This window comes from Myotis myotis, unplaced genomic scaffold (assembly GCF_014108235.1).
Source record: "Myotis myotis isolate mMyoMyo1 unplaced genomic scaffold, mMyoMyo1.p scaffold_m19_p_2, whole genome shotgun sequence".
Taxonomy (NCBI): domain Eukaryota; kingdom Metazoa; phylum Chordata; class Mammalia; order Chiroptera; family Vespertilionidae; genus Myotis; species Myotis myotis.
In genome coordinates this window covers 182,361,602-182,379,638 of record NW_023416324.1, presented here as the reverse complement: position 1 = coordinate 182,379,638, position 18,037 = coordinate 182,361,602, and the positions used below count along the sequence as shown (strand labels likewise).

Sequence of the window (18,037 nt, the reverse complement as noted above, 5' to 3'; positions counted from 1 at the left end):
GCTGGGTCGCCTCCCACACCTGAGGGCTCCTGGATGTGAGAGGGGGCAGGCCGGGCTGAGGGACCCCCCTCCAGTGCATGAATTTTCATGCACCGGGCCTCTAGTATTATATATTGGAGGATATATTCATCTGTGGTGTATATGTGCATCTTTGGTACAGGAAAATGTATGTGAAAAGGCAGGGACATGGGACATGTGAATGGTGTGTCTTGTTCTCAGATGCTCAACCAAGATGTCACTGTGGGCATTTTTGAGTATCTAGGGCAGGGGTGGGCAAACTTTTTGACTCGAGGGCCACAATGGGTTCTTAAACTGGACCAGAGGGCCGGAACAAAAGCATGGATGGAGTGTTTGTGTGAACTAATATAAATTCAAAGTAAACATCATTACATAAAAGGGTATGGCCTTTTTTTTCAATAGTTTTATTCATTTCAAACGGGCTGGATCCGGCCCACGGGCCGTAGTTTGCCCACAGCTGGTCTAGGGCCTGCTTTGTTGGAGAATGTACAATGCGCACCCTTATTTTGTTTTGCCTTATACTGGCAATTTAATGTTAGTCTCTGTCTCTCTATCAAAGGAGTTAACTTTTTATTATATCAAGAAATATATTTATAGACTTGATATATTTATAGACTTTTCCTCAAATAAATAGGACAAAAAAAGAAAGTGAGAAACAAACAATTCCCATGTCCCTGTCTTTCCACATAACTATAATATTTAGATATACCATATGAAAGTAATTTATGCTAAAGCTATGAAGAGGATATAAAAGATGTAAGTAGTTTATATCTTTATACATGCGTGCTTTGGGAAAAAAATTTACTGCCATCAAAGTAGATATAACACCAGGTTTGCTCTTCTTCCCAAGTGTCTCTGTTTTTTTGTTTTGTTTTGTTTTGTCTCTTTTTATTTTTTTATAGACAGAGAAAATACAACTTCTTTCCTTTTAAAAAATATCTTTGTAATTTTTCTCATTGAGAGAGCCTAATTAAAATGTTCCATTCGAAGGATTTTTTTGCCAACACAAATTCTCATTAAGCAAGTGCTTTCTATTCCTTGCTGGAGTATAAGGCTGTAGTATTCCTAGAGGGCAACTTTGCAGCAACCAAAATATATAGCAACATATATTATTCCAATATCTTAAAACAGACTGTACCAGACATTTTTAATAGGAATGTATTGGTCAACAGATTTTATACTTACTGTTTTGGAAAAGTGAAATGATACTTTAACATCATCTTTAACAAAGAGTATGCCCATATAGTAGATATAAAAACAATCTCAGTCTCACATGCCTCTACTCTTCTTTGTCATAAGGGAAAGAAAATGTAAGAGATTTGCTCTTTAACACTAATTATTTTGTTTTGCAATATTACTTTATGATTTGCCTTTTTAGTGTTTTTATATTTTTAATCCCAGAGGATGCCAACAAATTTCAGTGATTTCTGTATAAAATAAACTTAAAGTTGTTTAAAAATATATCAATTCTGTAAGTCATTAATTTTTCCAAGTTTAACACTTCCTATTATTCTTGGGAAATGGAGTTAGAGGGGAATAATCTTTATGGAGTATGAGTCATAAACTAATTATGCATTACTCTTTTTTATTATTATAATTGCATATAATTTTGTTTAATAATTTAATTTATTTATAATATCTGTCACATTGAAATTATAACTAAACCATAGTTCGTATATATTGTTCAATATTTTAATGTATTAATCATTAGTAATTATAAGTATTTTATTTTATTTTTAAATAATTTAAGCAAGAAGACATTCTGAACGTGTACCCCTGTTAACAAAAGAATATTAATGTTAATTCATTCTTTTTCACACAATTTCTGATCAACATTCTGATTTTGACTATGAAATTAAGTACTAGGTTTAAACATAACTAAATAAGGCAAGTTTCTGAATTATGCAGTATATCTCATAATTGATTTTACTTATAACCAAAAATGAAAATATAAAGTTAATTTAGTTCATTTACCATGAGCTAAAACTGACCTGATAATCAGTAATTAGGAGTGAATTGACAGCATGAACTGCCTGGATGTAATTTATGCCGCAGAAGCCGTTGGTCCTGCACCTGGAATAGCTGCTGTTCAGTAGTGTTGTGCCTCGGTCCCGATTGGAAGCAAATGACAATGCTTCTAATATAGATGAAGAGAAGGGGCCAAAATGATTTATTTTATTAGAAATATATAATTCGCCCTAACCGGTTGGCTCAGTGGATAGAGCATCAGCCTGTGGACTGAAAGGTCCCAGGTTCGATTTCGGTCAAGGGCATGTACCTTGGTTGTGGGCACATCCCCACTAGGGGGTGTGCAGGAGGCAACTGACCCATGTTTCTCTCTCATCAATGTTTCTAACTCTCTATCCCTCCCCCTGCCTCTCTGTAAAAAATCAGTAAAATATATTAAAAAAAGAAATATATAATTCATTTTGAAAATGGGATTTAAAATTAATTCTTATTAATACTTTGAGAAAATGTTGTTTCAAGTGATAAAAAAAAACATTATAAAACCAATATTAAATCTGTCCATTTATTGCTGCAATTCTCATGGTTTAATCCTATTTAGCCAAACCTTTGCTTCAGGCATACTGATTTTTCTTCAATTGAAAGAAAGTACCAACTTGTTATCTACTTCTAGGCTTCTTCTCATGCTTCTCAGTATGCACCCCTCAGTACCTCTTGAATGTTTTATTCCTTACTAGAGGCCTGGTGCATGAAAATTCATGCACTGGAGTGGGGATCCCTCAGCCTGGCCTGCCCCCTCTCACAGTCTGGGAGCCCTTAGGGGTGTGAGGCAACCTGGCGATCAGGGGAAGGCGATGCCCCATCACACCTCTGCTGCTGCCACTGCTGGCAGTGCAAGCCTCGGCTGGCCCTGGTTACTTGAGCTTCGGGCGGCCCTGGGTGGCTGGGGGGCAGTGGGGAGTGGGGTCTCTGGAGGCAGGCACATGGAGCAGCCAGGCCCGCCTTGGGGAGGGCCTGGACTTTCCGCGCGCCTGCCACCCCAGAGAGGCTGAGGGGACTGGGCGCCACAATCTTGTTGCTGTTGGCACCGCCATCTTTGAGGGCAGGGCAGTCAAGTAGCATATTCCCTCCTTATTGGCTGTGGGCACCAACATCTTTGAGGTTGAGGCAGTAAGTTAGCATATTCCCTCCTTATTGGCTGTGGGCACCACCATCTTTGAGGGAGGGGCAGTCAATTGGCATATTCCCTCCTTATTGCCTGTGGGTGCCACCATCTTTGTTACAGCATGAGGTTCAATTAGCATATTCCTTCTTTATTAGATAGGATGGTTGGCTATTCAAATTTTATCTCTATGTTTTAAATGTTTCTTCCATAGAGTTATTTTGACATCTTGTAATCTTTTTATATCACATCCTGCTCTATTTTACATAACTCACTGACAATTAGCATTTATTTTATTTATTTGCTTTGTTATCATCTGGTTCTCCAACTATAATGAGAACAGAGACTATACAGCGTGTCCCCAAAAAATGTATACGCACTTTAACAGCTGATAGCTCAATTTTGAAAATGAAATGTATTTTAATAAACACTGCCTTTATAATTATTCAAAGTGTGTGTATACATTTTGGGGAACAACCCTATATTTGTCTATCAGCACCTAGGAAAAACAGCAATAGAGATAAGAACCAAAAGAACCACACTATCTGGTTTGAATTTTGGCTCTGTCACTTACAAGGCCTCAGGCAAGTTTCTTTTTTTTTTTTTTAATATATTTTATTGATTTTTTACAGAGAGGAAGGGAGAGAGATAGAGAGTTAGAAACATCGATGGGAGAGAAACATCGATCAGCCGCCTCCTGCACATCTCCCACTGGGGATGTGCCCGCAACCCAGGTACATGCCCTTGACCGGAATCGAACCTGGGACCCCTCAGTACGCAGGCCGACGCTCTATCCGCTGAGCCAAACCGGTTTCGGCCTCAGGCAAGTTTCTTATCCTTCTGTGTGTCATCTATAAAATGGATAATAATACAAGGATTACATGAATTAACATATGTAAATTATGTGGCATATAATGAGGCCTTATTTTACATAGTAAGTAATCAATAAACTGAATGAATAAATGAATGTCTGCATGCATGAATGAATGTTGTAATAGAGCTTTGTTGTCAGAAAGATCAGGATCTGATGCAAGTTCCATTATGACCTTGGCAAAGTTATTTAACTTTTTGAACCTTAGTTTCTCAGTATATAATATTGTATTGACATTCTTGAGGTTTTTGTAGGATTGAAATGAAGTGGTCTTTATAGCATATTTTATGACTTACTTTTGTTTGAAAAAAATTAGAAGCCCTAGATATTTTTCTCACTCTGGAACTAGGGAGTGTCCAACAGCCCTGCCTGACACCATATTTACCTGTCCTTGGGATGATTATCTCTAACAGTTCTAGTAATTAAAATCGTTTGGTTATAAATAACAAAAACAATTCAAGCTAACTTTAGCCTAAATGAATTAAGAAGTTAATGAAAGCACATTTATTTTAACAGATTGAACAAGAATCATCCATAACATGTTCATACCCTAATTTTATTGTTTTCCATTGACCTTTTAAACTGTCTGGATTCAGTCTTCCCCTTTCCTGGATGAAAACCCTAGCAATATCATTACTTTTTTTTTTAATTACTATGGAATAGAACAGTCTTACAGTCATTTTAAATTACAAACATAATTTCAATTCAGTATTTAGAACATACTAGTTTATTAGTTTTCTATTGTTGCTATAACAAATTAACACACACAATGGCTTAAAACAAAACAAAGTCATTGCTTAATAGTTCTAGAGATCAGCAGTCTAACATGGGTAAGATCAAGGGATCTACAAAACTGTGTCTCTTTCTAGAAACCTGGGAAGAATCTATTTTTTCCAGCCTCAAGAGCCTACTTGCAGTCATTGGGTTATGCCCTTTCTTCCATCTTTAAACAAACAGTAGCAGATCAAATCTTTTTTGCATCACATCTTTCTTTCTATTCCTCTTCCCCTTTTAAGGACTTGTGATATTATATCATTAAAATAATTCAGGGTCATCTCTCCATGGTTGCAACCTTAATTCCCTTTGTCATCCTATATAATAAAACCCTAATATGCAAATCGACTTAACAGCGGAATGACCAGTGGAACAACCGGTCACTATGACATGCACTGACAACCAGGAGGCAGATGCTCAATGCAGGAGCTGCCCCCTACTGGTCAGTTCTGGGCGAGTGAAGTGGCGGGGGCCTTTCCTGCCTCTGCTGCAGGTGATCGGTAAGAAGTGAGGGATCTCCAACTGTGAGAGTCCCGAACTGCGAGAGGGATGTCTGACTACCAGCTTAGACCCGATCCCCCTGCCAGGCGGACATCCCCTGAAGGGTCCCAGACTGCAAGAGGGCATAGGCTGGGCTGAGGGACCCCACCCCCCTGAGTGCATGAATTTCATGCACCGGGCCTCTAGTGTAACATAATAGATATATAGGTTTAAGAGATTAGGACATAGACATCTTTGGGGTCCATTATACTGTCTACCATATCTGGCCAAATATTAGTTAAGTCCTGACTTGTAGATTGGGATTTTTCTGTAGATTCAGCTTTATAAGGCATGGACCAAGACACTTCCTTTTTACTTTCTGGTGGTAGCAAACACATTTTTCATTCCAAAGCTTGTCATGTGGTTCCCCTGAAGTCCCTCTACTCTGGCTAATGACTCAAAGTTGCTACTCTCCCAGTTCCTTCCCCCATCCCTAAAAAATGAATTAGTCTCATGACACAGCAATTGATATCTACAAAGTAAGTTGTTCATCAATTCCTTCATCAAACTTTCTCTTATAATTTCTCAGGTCAATATAATATCTTTAGTCAGGCAAAGAGGTCTTGGGGTAACAGAAAAGGTTCTTGTAATAATTTTCTTGTTAATTCAGTTGGTGTAGGGTCAAAGAGGTGTTTTTCTCATATTCATGAAGATGAGAATGGTACCTAAAGTTGAACCACTGTACCATGAAATTCAAAGGCCAGGTCTTAGGAAAGACTAAAACTAATGAAAAAGCCATGAGTAATTCAAACTAATTTCTTATCTCTGTTTCTCGATACCAATGAGCTGTATTAATCTCCCTCATGAATAGCTGTTCTATGGTCCCCCGTCTCACATGGGTAAACATGGCTATGCATTTATCTCCTGATTTTGCATGTAACAAACCTGATTTTAATTCTCTTTCAGTCCCAAATTAAAATTCAAGGCGGCAAAATCTCTGATCTCCCTAGTTGGAATTTTATGTACATACTGATTCAATCAACATTAACCTATAGAATGAGCTATAGTACATAGAACAAAATGATTCATACCTGTGGGTTTGGAAAATACATAAGAGAGAATCATTGTGACTTGGCAAGAATTCCAAAAACTATGTATCATATTAATTTGTAAATCTTATAATAACAATAAAACAGAAATAATAATCATTATTATTCCATAAGTTTGTTAAGAGCTTATTATGATGAGGCCCTAAATTATTATATGGAACTATCACCTCCACCCTTTGTAGAAGTTCAGATGTTTTCTTTATTTTAATAAAATAAAATTGAAGCTCAGAGAAGTGAAATAATCTGTTTGAGATCACACTGGGAGTAAGTAGTGGCCATGACCTAAATCCACATTTCTCTGATTCCAAGGTCCATCAAAACTATGTCAACAGAATGATATCGACTGTATAATTTTAACCAAAAAACCTGTTTCAAAATGTGCACATTATTAGAATTTATATATCTATGCACGTCTATAACTGTGGCTCTATCTCTACATCTATATCATATTTATACCTATTTACCCTTATGCTTCCCCTTCCCTCTCTTTGTCCCTAAGAAATATATTTAAAAGCTAATACTGGCTAGCTCTGAGAATAGAATCATTTGTTATTAAATTCGATATTTTGGTTAATGATCCTATAGTGTTAATAATCCTATGAAGACAGTTTCATTTGTTTTATAAAGAACAAGAAATGTTGAGCTTATTTTTTATTTTATTTTGCTATGTTCCTGGAGAGTGAACGTGTTCCCTTAGGTGGCTTCTTGTCTGCTTTCTTCTAGAGCTCAGACAGAATTGTCCTGCTGTTTCCTTTTTCTAACATAAATCTTCCCAAACAACATGGTGGCTAAGACACTTGCATTACTTTCTGTGAAAGTATGGGTTTGTAAGAAACAAGCTGTGAAGTATTTGCTGAGTGACATTTATCTTCTCTCCATCCCCAAATGGTGTTGTAGGTTTTAAATTATCCTATAGGTTTCCCTCCTAGAATTTCCTATTAAAGTTTACAAAAATATATTTCCTTATCAACTAAATTCATTAAGTACTTACTGAATACCTCTTTATACACATACAATTATTTCTTTATATTAGCTATTTAATAAAACTAACAAGCTTAAGATTCCATATAGGAACATCAGAGACATAAATTATAGATAAATCGTGTGAATACCCTTGGCATTTTTTTGAAAGCACAGTTTAGATCCTCTTGTTTTTTTTATCTTGCTAACTTAATAGAAATAACAGTCAAGAAACATAAATAAGGCTTAATTTGTTTCTCAAAATAGTAAACAAATCTTTATTTTGATTCTAAAGTAATACATAACTTGCTTTAAATTGTCAAAACTTGAGAAAGATGCAAGTAAAAATTAGACAACAACCAATAATCCTATAATGTAGAAATAATTGTTTTTATCTTTTATCATATGTCATATGTCTTGATGAAACATAACACACATGTTGAACATTTTGCAGGTCAATAAATAGTTCTGCATTAATAGTTGCAGGTTATTCTTTTATTCTATCTATCGATCTATCATCTATCTATCTATCTATCTATCATCTATCTATCTATCTATCATCTATCATCTATCATCTATCTATGACTAATCTGCAAAATGTCCCCACGGGAGTTTGACTGGGAAACCAGAAATTAACCAGAAATTTGATCGCTCTCTATGATGAGTGCTGACCACCAGGTGGCGGTGTGGAACAAAGGAAGGCCCTGGCCAGCAGCCAGAAGGCCCCAATAGGTCCTGACTGCCTGCCAGGCCTAGGGACTGTACCCATGCACGGATTTCATGCACTGGGCCTCTAATTTATAATTGATTTTTTAAATCTCTTTTTGTTAGCATTTAATTGCCTATTTTTTTATGTTGTAAACAATACCAATGAATGTTGCATAACCTCATTTTCAGACTTCTGATTATTGTCTTGGAAAATCTTCTAGTTGTGAAATTTCAAATGGTATGACTTTTACTTAGTATTTTAGATATATTTGCTAAATTGTCCTCCAGAAAAGTTACATCATTTCTGCTCTGCCTATGGAGAAATAAATTCTATTTGACTTGCCTTCTGACATAAAGCTAGTATATAGGACAGAATATCTAAACAATTGTTTTCAGACATTAGAAATTGGGATCTCAGTTCTGTGATTCCTGAGAAAGGGGAATTAAATAAGGTGAGCCTTATAATTAGCCTGGCTTCTACTCAGAGGCAATTTAAAAATTATGATGATGGGAAAATACCCTGAGTTGAAGAGGTATAGATCAAACTTTGGGGAGAATGAGCCACCTGTTCTGTGTATATGGATATAATTTTAGAAAAAAAGAAAACTGCACAAAGTAAGAGCTTTAGACATCTACAAAGAACTTCAAAGTCTTTAACTTAATTAGTGGGAAATATGAAACTTCATGGTGTTGAACAAAGAACAACTGTTAAGAAAGAAGAATGACCAGAGAGCTCGAAATTGAACAATTCCAGAACTCACACTGGCTAGAAAGTATTCATGTTTCCACCAACGAGGGTGGAGAGACCTGTTGACTGGACAGATGCTCCAAAAGTATCATCCACCTTAATGGTAAAGCCTTTATCATTAAGGCTACTCTAGGCTTTCACTAAAAAATTACAAAAACAATTATCAAAATGATCAGGCTGCTCTACAAATACATCCTGCCCAAAGAAAGTATATCATCTGTAAAGGAATATTAAAACATTCATCACTCAAACAACACAAGTCATGGTGTTAAAATGTTCTGTGTCCAATCAGAAATTATCAGACATGCAATGAAGCAGAAAATTGAAACTCAGAATCAGGAGAAAATTAATTAACAGGAATATACCCATAATGATTAAATTAGCCCACAATTTTAAAGATACTATTATAAATATGTGCAATGATGTAAAGGCAAACTAAGACCTAGTGAGGAGAAAATAGAAGACATAAAGCAACTGTTCTCAAAACTGTTGGTACTGGCAAAGAACAGACATATAGACCAGTGGAATAGAAGAGAGAACCCAGAAATCAATCCAAGCCATTATGCTCAATTAATATTTGACAAAGGACGCAAGAGCATACAATGGAGTCAACACAGTCTCTTTAATAAATGGTGTTGGGAAAATTGGACAGATACATGCAAAATAATGAAACTAGACCACCAACTTACACCATACACAAAAATAAACTCAAAATGGATAAGGAGTTAAATATAAGATGGGAAACCATAAAAATCTTACAAGAATCCATAGGCAGCAAAATAGAAGACATATGCCATAGCAATATCTTTACCAATACAGCTCTTAGGACAATGGAAACTAAAGAGAAAATAAACAAATGGGGCTACATCAAAATAAAAAGCTTCTGCAAGGCAAAAGAAACCATCAACAAAACAACAAAAGAGCCCACTGCATGGGAGAACATATTTGCCAATGTTATCTCTGATAAGCGTTTAAGCTTCAAAATTTATAGGGAACTCATACAACTTAACAAAAGGAAAATAAAAAATCCGATAAAAAAGGGCCAAGCACTTTTGGAAAGAGGACTTACAGAAGGCAAGAGACATATGAAAACATGCTTAAAGTCACTAATCATCTGAGAGATGCAAATCAAAACGACAATGAGGTACCATCTCACACCTGTCAGAATGGCTATCATCAACAAATCATCAAAGGACAAGTGCTGGAGAGGATGTGGAGAAAAAGGAACCCTCCTTCACTGCTGGTGGGAATGCAGACTGGTGCAGCCACTGTGGAGAACAGTATGGTGTTTCCTCAAATAATTAAAAATGGAACTTCCATTTGACCCAGTAATCTTACTTCTAGGAATATATCCCAAGAAACCAGAAACACCAATCAGAAAAGATATATGCACCCCTATGTTCATAGCAGCACAATTTACAATAGCTAAAGTTTGGAAACAACCGAGTGCCCATCAGCAGATGAATGGATTAGCAAACTGTGGTACATCTACACAATGGAATACTAAGCAGCTGTAAAAAAGAAAGAATTCTTACCATTCACAACAGCATGGATGGACATGGAGAGCATTATATGAAGGGAAATAAGCTAGTCAGAGAAATATAAATATCACATGATCTCACTCATTTGTGGAATATAATGAACAACATAAACTGATGAACAAAATAGAACCAGAGACATAGAAGTGTCGACCAGACTGTGCAACCTAGGGAAGGTGGGGGGTGATGGGGTAAGAGATCAACCAAAGGACTTGTATGCATGCCTATGAGCATAACCAATGGACAAAAGAGACTCATGTAATACTTTAAACAATAAAGAATTTAAATTAATAAAAAAAATTTAGAATGTTAAAAATATTAGAAGTTCCAAATAGAACTTCTAGTAATGAAAAATAAAAAGTTAGAAATGAAAATTTTACTGGGTGAGATTTACATTAAAACAGATACTGCAGAACAAACCATTGGCTAACTGAAAGACATAGAAAGAAAAAATATACAACATAAAAGGGATTAAAAAAATTAACAGCTTTGGTGATCTGAATATATCTATATCTATATCTATATATCTATATCTAATCCATATCTATCTATATAATCATCTATATCTATCATATATCTCCATGAATATTTATGACATAAATGTAGAGTGCCAGAAGGAAAGAAGAGTGAAGGAAGGAGATACAAAAAATTTGAAGATAACAATTAATGGCAAATTGATTGTGTGTTTTTTTAGAATTTGGTGAATATTATAAACTGACAGATCCAAGAAATTCAACAAACGCCAAGCATAATAAACACAAACAATGTCACATAATAATCAAATTGATTAAATATGTGTTACCAATAGAATAAATAAAAACAGCAAGAGACAAAAGACACATGGCATATAGAAGATAAGGGATAAGAAAAGATATAATTTTCATGAGAGGTGACAAGAGAAAATATACTTAAAATGATGAAAGAGAAAGAAACACATTGACCTAATATTCTATGTATAAAAAAATATCTTTCGAGAATAAAAGCTAAATAAAGACTATTTCAAACAAAAAAATGAGGGAATTTATTGTTAGGAGACAAGAACCACAATGAAATGTTCAAGGGCACTTTTTAGTCCCTAGAAAAATTAAACTTGAATCTACACAAAGGTACAAAGAGCAAAAATGGTAAATGTGTAGGTTAATATAAGAAAGTATTTTTCATATTTAGTATAATTGAAAATGATTCATTGCTTAAAGCAAAAACAATAGCACTGTATTGTAATTTATAACATCCTATATAATAAAAGTGTAAGATGCTAAGTGTCTGGTCAGCCATTCGACCAATCAAAGCGTAATATGCTAATGATATGCTAAGGCCACTCCACCACTCACTATGACGTACACTGACCACCAGAGGGGAGATAGTCGACCGGTCAACCAGTCGCTATTATGTGCACTGACCAGCAGGGGACAGATGCTCCAACTGGTAGGTTAGCTTGCTGCTGGGGTATGGCTGATTGGGACTGAATAAGACAGGCTGGACACACCCTGGAGCCCTCCTGCAGTCCCCCCCTGGCCAATTGTGCTTCAGTGGGGTCCCTTGACTTAGCCTGCACCCTCTCGCAATCTGGGCTGAGGGACCCCCCCCCTCCCCAGTGCACAAATTTCATGCACCGGGCCTCTAGTGTGTAATAATAAATGTATGGTATCAGCATTACAAAGGACTGGAAGGAGGAAAGGTAGTATGCTGTTATAAATTTCTTATATGTGAAATTATATATTTGAAAGTACAGAGGATAAAGAAACTTTTTTCTTTACTCTCCTGGGTTCAGTAGCTGAGGATCCTGAGTATTAAACTGACAAAAGACAGTATAACAAGAGGAAAAAATACATTTGGATGTGTATACCTACATACATATGTCCATACAAAGGACTGTGCTTCCAGGAAGAAGTTAGAATTTGAGGCTTATATACCATCTTGGGCTGGACAAAGAAAAAGGGGTTTGAGATTTCAGGGGGGAGGGATGTAAATTATGGTAAGATGAGAGGACTCTATAATAAGAGTAATAAGCTAATTAGACCGGACAGCTGAACGTCCTTCTGGACATCCTTTCAGATGACCTTCCAGACAAAGCCGGGGCTGTGGGGACTGAGCCCCTTGCACAAATTTTGTGCAGTGGGCCATTATAAATTAAGGGTTACTTAGCATGTTCTTTATTCAGATATGTCATGTCAGGTACTAAGAGTTGTCTTTAAAGCTTTTTTTTTTTCCCTACTAAGGAAGAAGTAGACACTAGTACAAATGTTAACATGTCCTGCTTTTAAGCAGAAAGTGGAAAGGCATAGAACTAATTGCCTTCAGCTCAAAACAATCCTTTTATAGATTTCTCCCCATTCAGCTTATTATTCTGGCCTCTTCAGAGAAAGCAGGAATACTAGAAACATTCTAAATTAATAAGGTCCTGTATGCTCTTTAGTAATTTATTTTAAAGATTTTAGGAGAAAGATAAAGTATAAATATGTTATGTTTTTAATTAATCAGTCATCAAGTATTTATTAAACTAGAGGTCCGGTGCACAAAAATTCATGCACTTTGGGCGGGGGTCCCTCAGCCTGGCCTGCACCCTCTCGCAGTCCGGGACCCCGTGGGAGATGTCCACCTGTCTGCTTAGATCTGCTCCACAGGGGATCGGGTCTAAGCTCGCAGTCAGACATCCCTCTGGCAGCCTGGGAGCCCTCAGGGGATGTCTGACTGAAGGCTTAGCTTAAGCCACAGTCAGACATCCTTAGCACTGCTGAGGAAGTGGGAAAGGCTCTGGACACCGCCGCTGCGCTTGCAGCCATCAGCCCTGCTTCTGGCTGAGCAGTGCTCCCCATTTGGGAGTGCACTGACCACCAGGGGGCAGCTCCTGCATTAAGCGTCTGCCCCCTGGTGGTCAGTGCATGCCATAGCGACTGGTTGTTCCTGGTTGTTCCGCTGTTAGGGTCAATTTGCATATTACCCTTTTATTATATAGAATTCTATGAATCTGGCAGACCTGAAAGCAACACATGCTCTAAATGTGTGCCTCGAGAGTTGGAAGACAGGGCCATGTTTGCCTAGCATATTTCTTAAAATATTAAGGAAATATTAATCATATGTTAGTATTTAAGAAGACTAAAGGTTTTAGAAGAGAGGTGAGGGAAAAAATGAAATAAGTACTCAAAGGTAATTTTAGCAATGAATATCTATTTCAATTTTTATGTTTATTCATCCTTAAAATTGCTCACATATTTTGAGCCTTTCATTGCTTCAGATACCATATTTTCCAGTGTTACCCTGGGATTTTTAAAAATTATTTGTAATATGTTTTATTTATTATTTTAGAGAGAGAGGAAGAGAGAGACATAAACATTGATGAGAGAAGAATATCAATCTGCTGCCACCTACACTGCCCCTACAGGGGATTGAGCCTGCAACCCAGGCATGTGCCCTGACCAGGAATCAAACTGGTGGCCTCTTGGTTCATGGGTTGATGCTCAACCACTGAGCCACATCGGACTGGAATCCTGTTTGTTTGTTTGCTTTTTTCTTTCTTTCCTTATTTTCTACATTTCTCCCCATTAAGCTTATTATTTTGTAAAATCCATCCAGAAAAGTTTATCTAACTTCATTTGTTCTGTTTTTCCCCTTATTTTTGTAACTATAGAAAGAGAGCAGCTGTTCGTTTTAGAGAAAGTCTATTTTAGGTACTAGCTTCTTGTAGGGGAAGGTTGGAGACTTTAATCCTTTATCTCCTTCTCTGTAACAATGCTAGCCTAGGCAGGTAGTCAGCTGTGGAAGCAGAAGCGGAGCTTTCGGAAAGAAAACATTCTCAGTAGAAAGTAGTGACCCATTATGATGTTGAACAAAAGTAGTTTTCCTGGAATCATTTTTCTAGGAAACCATGTTATGCCATATTTTGACTTTATTTAAAGATGAAGAAGGAGGACAAAGAGGAAGAAGAGGAGGAGAAAGAGAAGGAGGAGGAAAGAGAAGAACAAGAAGGGAAATAAGGAAAGTTAAAGAATAAAGTGCATAGAAGAAATGAAAGAAAAATAAAAAGAACTACAAAATTAAAGATAGCAATGTGATATACTTCCTAAGTTGACCAAGGCACTCTGTTAATTTTAATAAGTGATCATTATAGTTACTGTGTTTATTTTGGATACATTCATCTATTATTAATGTTTTAAGATAAGTGAGAGGAATTGAATGTTTCTAAATACCATGAGAAACCTGCTCTTTTATCTCAGCTTCACCTTAGAAGAGAAAGCTTTTACCCCCTGAATAGCTGTTGATTGTTTTTTGTTTAGTGTTCAACAAGTTCCTGCAGCACATTTGGTGTTATTTATTTATTTATTTATTTATTTATTTATTTATTTATTTATTTATTTAATTTATTTATTTATTGAGTCTATAGTGAAGAGGCTGAATGACTGGGTTGTACTAGCAAAATATTATCAAATCTGTTTCTGTTTTAGATCATTCTTTGTCATGGAGATGAAACTTCTGTATCCTGAATTGGTCATTTCAGGGTGTTTGGAGGGAAAACATGTATCTCCAGGCTAATAATATCATGTAAGCATTTTCACTGCATTTTAAAAAGATGACATTCTATTATTATTCTGTTGTCTTCTTTCTATTAAACTTTGGTGTTCTTGAGTTTTAACTGTAGGTTTTTTTCCCAGCTTTATTGTACATTGTTAAATTGTCTTAAAATTCTCAAATGGAGGAGTTCACCATTCTATTATATATCAAGCTGTTAGCATGCATATTCCTTATATTCCTTTCCTTTAATGATGTCCTTAGGGTTTTTCTTGAGGGAGTTTTGCCAGAGTTTGTTGAACAATGGATTGCTATATGTAAATTAGTCAAGTGTATGTGTGTGTATATATGTGTGTATGTGTGTGTACACAGGCTCTTCATTTTATAGTTTCATGATGATGCCTGTGATAATAGGGTTCTTCCACTGAGTCTCAAGAAAAGCATTTTGGGGTCCCATGTATGGAAGGATGAGGTATAATCGCAAGATTTATTAGTGCGAAAACAAAGGACCACCCCCAGGTGCCTGCTGTCTCATCCAGGACCAGGTGGCTCAGTTCCATCTCTCTGTGGAAGGATTCCAGCTCCTGGGGCCTCAGACCTGCACTTGTTCTCATTAAGCCCAGAAGAAGGGCCAGGCCCCAGAGATGCTGGACATCAGAAGTTTCTACAGTTTAGTTCAGTCCATGCCAAAGTTTAGCCCACTCTCTGCCCACTGCCAGCTAGATTAGTCTCTGCTCCTGGCTATGCCCTGGCTGAGCTGCCAAACCCAGGCCCATACTTGACCCCCAGGGCTGATGCAGAGAGTGTCTATGAATAACGGGCAAATGAACGAACTAACCTGGAGCTTTTTGCTAAGCTTTTATTATATTGTTATCAGTGGAAGTGGGGGATCCTTTTCCCCACTAAGTTCTGAGGGTTGAGTCCTTATGATATCTTGAAAAAATTAATTTTCAAAGGCTCACACAGGAGAAAGTGATCTTTATTTGTGTGGAATTGCATCCCTTGATTTGTAAAGTCCCATTTCTCTTAATCTCATTCTGGAAGTTGTGCACTTGAGGTTCCAGCAGAGAAAAGCAAAGCCAGCTTGTAAAGTTTCCGTCCGATGGTGGAGTTGAGTCCTAAGTAGTGTTGGGCCCTAAGACCCCCGGAGAGTCCAGCAGAGGAGGCGACGACCCCAAGTCAAACGCAGAGACCGGGGCTTGATGCAAGAGCAAGAGGATTTTTATTACAAGCGCAGCGCAGGGGCTCTCAGGCAGGCAGGCAACAACACAAAGGAAGTGCTGCTGACTGGAGCCCCGAGCAATTGCAGAACACGGGTTTATAAAGGCAAAAACCACACGCAGGTGGCCGGAAAACAGGGAACTGGGTTACCAGTTAACTCATAACTCATCTTTTACAGGGACAGGTCTTTGTTATTAGTTGACTCATTTCCTAAGGGGCCAGGGTGGTCTGGTATGCGCAGGCCGATCCCGAGGAGTGATAAGATAACTATGCTATGACCAGATCAGGGTGCCAGAGCTTTACGGGAAAGGTCAGGAGGGGGAAGTTCTCTTTAATCTTTACATTAACCAGAGCTTACTGGAAAAGCTGGTCCAGGGGGAAGGGGGGGTTTTCAGCGGCCTTACATTCCCCCCTTTTCTTGTGGGAAGTTCCAATCATGGAACTACAGGCTAATGTCTGAGGGTACAGGCTGATACCGCTGTTGGAGGACCATTACCTGAACTGCACTAATCCGGTCCCGGATGAAGGCGATTAAGCGGTTTACTATGCATGGCCCGAATGTCAAAAGGAGGAGTAAAATGATCAGGGGTCCCACGAGAGAGGATATCAGGGTTGTGAACCACGGTGAGCTGTTAAACCAACTTTCAAACCAGCCTTGCTTGGCCTCTCGCTCTCTTTTGCGAGTTTCCAATCTCTCCCTAAGTTTTGACATGGAATCCTTTATCACCCCTGAATGATCAGCGTAGAAACAGCATTGTTCCCTGAGAGCTGCACACAGCCCTCCCTCCTTTAAGAATAGGAGATCTAGTCCTCTCCTATTTTGTAGGACTACTTCAGACAAAGAGGTTAGAGACTCCTCAAGTTTAGTTATGGAGTGCTCTATATGTTTGAGGTCTTCATCTATAGCAGCTCTGAGCTCCTCAGTATAGGTGGGGCCTTTAATGAGGGCTGTTGTCCCTGTTCCTACTCCTGCCGCGACCCCTAGACCTAGGAGAGCAGCCAAGGTCAGTGAAACAAGTTCCCGTTTATCCCGATGGGAAGGAGAATAGGAGTCAAATTCTTTTTCAAATGCATTAGCTTGATAATACATGATCCTGGGGACTAGTTGGACAAGGATACAATAATCTTGAGAACGGTTAAAGGCCTGGGCTGCTAAACATGGAGTAAGTCCCGTACTACAGGCCCACCATCCCCCTGTTGGGGGCACTAAGTAATAGCTTGCAGAGGAGGGATATGCCAGGTTCTCCTTGCAGAGATGCTGGCGGTCCTTTGGCACTTGTCCTATACATGTGCCTTGCCCTGAGACCTCAGTAAGGGTCAACTTCCCCTGCTGTCCCCACGAACAGTGGTCATGGCTGGTGGTGTTGGTATAGTTTCCCTGGAAGGCTATGCCCTCATAGTAGGGGGGCCCTGTAGTTAGGCAGAGCCAGCAAGACTCAGTTAGGTTAGACTTGGACATGTTTAAAGAACTAAAGGCCCCCTCTACCAAGCCTAATAGCCTCTGACCTGAGTTTGTCTCTAGTTCTATGGGGTTGGCCTGTTCCTCCCTGGAGGCTGGGCTAGTTCCTGCCACGGTGGTGGTGGCAAGAGGCCTTTCTTTCGTGGGGAGCTGCCGGCTGGACAAGACGGTGTTGGGTCCTACTGCAACTGGTGGCCTGTAATCCTGTACATCTAATCTTATCTTAAAAAGGAGGCCATCATCATGTTGGTCCTTATACAGCCGGATCCCCCATGTCACTCCCCAGCGCCACTTGTTTAGGTCGTATGACCGCCCAGCTGAGGTGAAGGAGATATTCAGGGCGTTAACCCAACCCCTATGTCCGGAGGTTTGGCTCTCATTTCTCCGAACCTGGATGAGGTCCCACTCGGGGGGCCCTCTGATCCAATATCCAGTACCAGTTGTCTCACATCCCCATTCTGCACAGAAATACTCTCGTTCAGATCCACAATTCTTTCTATGTCCCTGCCTGTCTTTGG

At 38.4% G+C, this 18,037-nt stretch overlaps 1 protein-coding gene across 1 annotated transcript in view; it reads left to right on the top strand.

The window, feature by feature from the left end:
• NAALADL2 (N-acetylated alpha-linked acidic dipeptidase like 2) overlaps window positions 1-18,037 on the top strand; it is a 935,329-nt gene that overhangs the window by 76,650 nt on the left and 840,642 nt on the right. The window lies entirely within an intron of this gene.